Source organism: Lactuca virosa, chromosome 1 (genome assembly GCF_052849685.1).
Source record: "Lactuca virosa cultivar CGN04683 chromosome 1, Lactuca_virosa_CGN04683_v6, whole genome shotgun sequence".
Lineage (NCBI taxonomy): Eukaryota > Viridiplantae > Streptophyta > Magnoliopsida > Asterales > Asteraceae > Lactuca > Lactuca virosa.
In genome coordinates, this window is record NC_136426.1 from 27,339,089 (window position 1) to 27,346,297 (window position 7,209).

Here is a 7,209-nt window from a genome sequence, read left to right on the forward strand (position 1 = left end):
ATCATACATTTTTAGATCATATTAATTTGGATCATAATATATCGAATTAAATAAAGTTTTTGTTCAATACAATATTTGGATCATTAAAATTTTTGAATCATTTAATTTTGAATTATAAAAAATATAATAATTAAGGATCATTAAATATTTGAATCAAAATATCTTTAGATCATAACAAGTTAAGGATCATAAACATATTGAATCATAATATTTTTTTAATCATAAATATTTTGATTCATCTCTATTTGGATCATATTATGTTCAACATTTTTTTTAAAACTTTTAATCTTTTAAAATCAAGTTTAGCATCTAAAATACCTTATTTTTTAAAAAATTCTTTTTAAAAAGTCATTAGAATAATGAGTAGAAGTATTCCTTAAACTTTTATAATTTTTAGAGAATTTTTTTTCTGGGCTTTTTTATAAAATATAAAAAATTAAAAATATTTTTTTTTCAAATTTTTATGATTATGCTAATTTTGAAGAGAATTAAATTTTAATTACTTTGATTTTTCAGATTTTTTTTTCAAAAAAAAAAAGTTATGGCCAAAAAACAAAATAGTTGGAAAAAAACCTAGCCAATGATGAGCTGACACTTGGCATGAGAGTGGGGGAGAGTAGGTTTGGGAGTGTGTAAGCGCGTGTGTGTTCCAAAAATCAATTTTTTTTTTTTTGCTTTTTGCTTTTCCTTTTTAACCCTCAAAACATTTAATCTTTACCGAAAATTGTCATTATCTCGCATATAATTACCAAATCATCATACCATTTTGTGAGATTTTGATGATAAATAAAATCAAATCTCTACTTTTTTTTTCAATCTTAAGGCTAAGATTTGTCCTCGCGGTTTTTACCAATTTTTGAGTTTCTACATGATCCTACTTTTATATATATATATATATATATATATATATATATATATATATATATATATATATATATATATATATATCAAAGGCTAAAATGTCCGTAAATTGCATTTTAAATAAAAAGATCAACTATAGTAATAGAAAATAAAACTTATATTTTCGGATTTCAGATATCCAAAGTATCCAAAAATTTAGAATATCATTATCCAAATTTGAATCCAAAATGTTGGAAATCTGAATTTCAGATATACGAAAATCTGGATGTCCGAAATTTTGGGCCGGATGTTGAATATTTCAGATCTGATTATTGGATTCATCTATTTTTAAACACCCTTAGTTAGTACATATAAAACCTTTCAATGACATCGGAATCTTAGTTCATAGTTATTTGCACTACTTTATCTAAATTGATTTGACTTAATTCTTGTTTGCATTAGGTATATTTAACAAAAGTTTTAAATCGTTTTAAAAGGGTTTTGTTTGATCTGAATATTTCGGGTAGGGTTTCTCAAATTTGAAATATATATGCGGCGTGTAGGTTACTCTACGCGGTGTGTAGGCCGTCAAAATCTGAAAAACATACTTTTTGTGAAGCCCTGGCTTGCTTAACAAGTTTTCTAACTTGTTTTGCAGAAACCAAATGTGAACAGTTTTTTAAATTTTGGATATACCTTTTTTATTTAAATATTGTTTATAATATCGATTATAAATTTGAATATTAAATTTTATATTAAGTATTAACATTACGTCATCGCATGTTTAATTTGAATTAATAAACACTTAAATTTAGATGGTTTAAATTTACCTATATATGTTAGAAGATTTTATATATATATATATATATATATATATATATATATATATATATATATATATATATATATATATATATATATATATATATATATATATATATATATATATATATATATATATATATATCATACATACTTATAAAGCTAGCATTTTTTCTTGAATCTCATGCATTTGAAACCCCCTTTTTTAACTTCCTCAAACCACATTCATTTGAAACCCCTTTTTTTAACCAATGCAACTCAAAAGTTTTTTTAATTATGATTTAACACTCAAAAGTTTTATAACTTATATTATATTTAATTAGCATTTAGTGAAAAGTTTACTATAAAAAGGTCAATCTTTTGGAAAGATATGCATACAAATCATATACAAATTTCTGAAAGAAAACAAACTTAAAGGTTTTTGTGTTGGGTTGAGGTCTTATGACCACTTTTGGAGATATGCTGTTATATTAGAGCTTTTAATTTGTAAGTTTGTTATACTAATTCGTTTTTATATTTTCTTCGTTTTTGGATTATTGTAATACAGTCGTTGTATATTGTGGTTTAATCGTTAATATATTGATCATATGTTATATAATGTGATGTCGAAAATATTTAATTAAATATTTTAAATATGTTTTTTTTTGTAATTGTACCGTTTCAAAATGATATTTAATTAAAACTAATATGTATGTTATACTTTCCATCTCTCTCTCTCTCTCTCTCTCTCTCTCTCTCTATATATATATATATATATATATATATATATATATATATATATATATATATATATATATATATATATATATAATATAGGTCAAAACACTTCAACCAAAATTCATTTAAAATCTAATATTTCAACTGCTTTTTAATAATAAATGTAAAAATATCAACATGTGTTACTTAATTGATTGATTAATAAAAGTATTAATGTTTTGAAACTCCTAACTCTTAAACTTATATTTAATTTGTTAGTTAACTAAAATATTTTTCCTACATAAAAATAACATTTTTATGTTTGGTTACTCATATTTGTTTATGTAATTAGAAAACAATGTGTACATAGAATGACTACTTCAATTTCACATAGGAATCAATATCACTAAAGAGGTATGTTGTCTTTAACCGGTGGTAGGAGATCCAAATACCCTTTTTAATTGTTTATATTAATGCTTAGTAATATCTATTTTATATTCTTATTCACCTTAATTTTTTAAGTACAAATTAAGGAGGAGGATTCTCGGCGCACCAACATAAAGTCAAACGTACGCCTTGCAATATATGTAATTAAAATTAAATATCATATTTACTAATCGACTTATTTTAAAACTCTTGATGACAATTATGTATAATGATATATTTTGTATGACTTCATTCTTAATTTCAATGTTTAATATTTGAAAGTTCATATATGAAACCTTGGATGTTTTGGTGTAATATAAATAGTGTAATACAAAGTTTATTAGTTCAATATTGTTTATTAATAGCTCATTCAAAACAACTTATTTCTTATTTTATCCAAAAAGTATTATCGGACATAAGAAAAGTAGATTATATTAATGTTATACAAAAACTTATAATATATATTGGATATTATAAAGTAAAAGTAAAGTTTATAAGGTATGGACTATATTAGATAGTATCAAAATATAAGTTGATGAATTTTTATGTTATTTGATAATTCGGTTAATGCCCAAAACATGACTAAAAACGTAAATTTCAACATATTTCTATTTTTTCCCATAATTATTTTAACCACTTAAATGCATTCTTGCGCAACGCGCGAGGTTACGCCTAGTATATCTTATAATAGAGGCATTTTTCTAAGCACTAAATTGATTTGAAACTTATGTCTTTTCATATTTCTTTGTAATAATGATTTTTAATTACCATTTAAGAGTTTTATACTTAATGGTACTTATGACACTAATTGATTAATCTTGGTATATATATAGTTCACATTGGTAGATTATATTGGTAGGACTTATAATTTTTTGGGTGATTGTATGGTAGATTGGAAGCTTCAAACAAAATGATTTATGTGAAGAAAACAATTTTTTTTTTCAAGGTCTATTTCTATATTATGCATGTTCGTCTTTCAAACAAAAACATTGATTTGATTTATTTAACGTTTTAACATGATTTTTCTTTTACAGGTAATATTGTCTTATATATGAAAAAAGTAAGCGGAAGATGATTTTCTTCATTGTATGACAATTAACCAATGATAAACAAATCCGAGCACAATAATTGAATAATATTTCATTATGTTTGGAAAATAACTTAAGATGAATTTCTTTCTCTTTTCCAAAAAGATCAAGACAAGAAACAAAATAGGTAAGGAAGACTTCGTGAAGATGGGTTATCTAAGTCATTGGTGACTAAAATGTTTGTGTGTTTGTGTGTATAAACACATTTGTAACATCACATTTATAGCATATTTTTATTATTATTTTGAGCTATTATATGTATATAAAGATTAGACTTATGCATGTTATTATTTAAATATTTACACATTCAAGAGTTTTTAACATATGGTTATTAATATGTAATGTATTTTTATTTTCCTCTTATCTATACACATTATAACTATATTAGTAGTATACAAGTAAGTTGTGATAGAAAAAATCATGTGTTTGAAGAGATTTGTGATTTTAAATATGAAGTGTCGAAAAAATGAGTTTTATCGCATCAATGGTTTTTACAACACGATTTGTTTTAGGGATAATAATGTTTATGTATACCAAATGTATGTTGATTTCTATATATTTTTGTATGATTTATAAGGGTTTAATAAGTTTTGTTGATATAAATGTTATAATAGATGTTGTAGAGGTTTTATATAATTAAAAGTTGTAGTTTTTTCCATACTATTTGTTATTCGTTATATTAGATATTAGCATGCATTTTTATACAAGCTACACAACTTAATACGTTTGATATAAAATTTACACAACTTAAAACGATTTTATAAAATTATCAATTTATAGTAGAAATAACCAATGACATAAAACCATGGTTGTTCATAATACGAACAGGGTAACTATATGTTTTGTTTTGCCACTAACATTGGGTTTTCATATATAAATAATAAATTAAAGTTTGTTAAAAGTTATTATTTTAATTAAATAATTAAATGCTCGCGCAACGCGCGAGGATTCGCCTAGTATCTTATAAAGCTAGCATTTTTCCTTGAACCTCATGCATTTGAAACTCCCAAGACCATTTTTTCTTGAACCTCATGCATTTGAAACTCCCAAGACTATTCAACTTATACAAATTAGCTTATGATTAATTGAAATATTATGATTTTTAACTCTTAAAACTCTTCAAATCATGTTATTTAATTGATGAGTTAAATGAAATATTTAGCCTATATAAGAAATTTGTAGATTCTATATCTACCTACCTATCTATCTATCTATCTATATCTATATCTATATCTATATATCTTATAAAGCTAGCATTTTTTCTTCAACCTCATGCATTTGAAACTCCCAATACCATTTTTTCTTGAACCTCATGCATTTGAAACTCCCAAGACTATTCAACTTATACAAATTAATTTATGATTAATTGAAATATTATGATTTGTAACTCTTAAAATTCTTCAAATCATGCTATTTAATTGATGAGTTAAATGAAATATTTAGCCTATATAAGAAATTTGTAGATTACATATTGCATGTATGTCAACACAAAATGATAGATTATATTTGTAGGGTTTGAAGAGTTATATGAGTGGTTCCATGGATGTAAGAAAGCAATTACAATTTTTCTAAATATAAATTCATGTAAACTCAAATTGGATGCATGTAAAGTTTTAGATATTAACCAATGTTCAAATTTAGGTATGTTTGTAAAGGTATACTTGAGATCATTTTTTAAGTTTATGTGTTTTGCATCTTTCTATAATCACAGGATGATGAAGTGAGATTGATAATTACTTCTCATGAGCTTTTGGTAAATCAACCATCAAGCTATTTATAAGTTAGAGCAATTAAATTTATTAACAAGTATGTATCTTTATGTTGTCTCTCTCTTTTTTATGTTAAAAAATATATTTTATGTACAAGAGAACATTATTCAACATGTATTTTATGGTATGTATATACTATGTTAGTTTCTATCGCTTATTTTGTAAATAACATTGATGAAGTTTTTTATAATTAATTTTGATGAAAGGAGTTTACAATTATTATTCCAAAATGTTGGTGATAATGACGAATTAGAACGAATGATTTTTAATATGATATGACTTTATTGTTAAAAACCAATAATTATGTGTGTTATAAAAGTGTATTCTTTATGTTCTACCAAAACTGATATGGATATACCCAATTTTAAATGTTTTATAGTAATAAAAATAAATTATCTTATTATATTTGTCAATTTCTTTTTTTCATATTCATTCTTTATCGTAAAGGAAAAGTAAAATAAATAAAATATTAATATTTTCATAAGAAAATATAAGTTATCAAAATATACGTCAAGTATAACACTCCAACTCCCCTAACCCACTCTTAAAATTGGTCGCACTACATAACAATTATTATAGTTTTGAAATTCAAATTACCATTTTATTTGAACCGTTCATTCTTTTCCAATATTTCATGGCTTTAAGGAAAAAAATGAAAGTACAATAAAAAAGTATGATAGTTTTTTTTTAAATATAATAATGAAAAATTTCAAATAAGTAGTTTTTAATTAGTAAAAAGTAATAATTGTCTAAAATAACGTAAAACTAAAAAATAGACTATATTATATTAATAAATTATTGTTATTTATAATAATTATAATAATAATAATAATAATAATAATAATAATATAGGAAATAAAAATTATTCAAATAAATTATTTATAAATTAGTTAAAAATAAGTATAGTTTAAAATAATTTGAAATCAAAAACTTAATTCAATTTGATTCAAATACAATTTTTTATATCTTTTTTTATCGTATACTTGAAATTATTATAATATTAGTTACAACTTAGTATAAAAATTATTATTTCAATGATAAATACTTATAATATTGTTTTTATAACATATAATTGTTAATATTTATATTACATTATTGGGAACAAATCAAGAGTTTAAAACTCCCACTACAACTCAAAAGTTTATTTTTTATTTAAATGTAATAATGATTTCAAATTTAATGTAATTTGCCTTTATATTTTCCACTACATTTAAAAGTTTTTTAAACTTATGGTTATTAATGTACACTGTTTTTTTATTTTCCACTTATTTATTATACACATTGTCGCTATATTAGTAGTATATAAGTAAGTTTTGATTAAAAAATCATATGTTTGAAAAGATTTGTGATTCAAAATGAAAGAGTTGAACATAATTTTTTTATAACAATGTTTCTATATATCAAATGTATGTTGATTTCTAAATATTCATTTTAAATGATTTATAAATGTTTAATAAGTTTTGTTTGATGTAAATGTTATAATGTTGTGGTTTTTTTATTTTATTAAAAGCTATAGTGTTTTTCATACTATTTGTTGTTTGTTTTGTATGCAAACCGGCATACGTTTT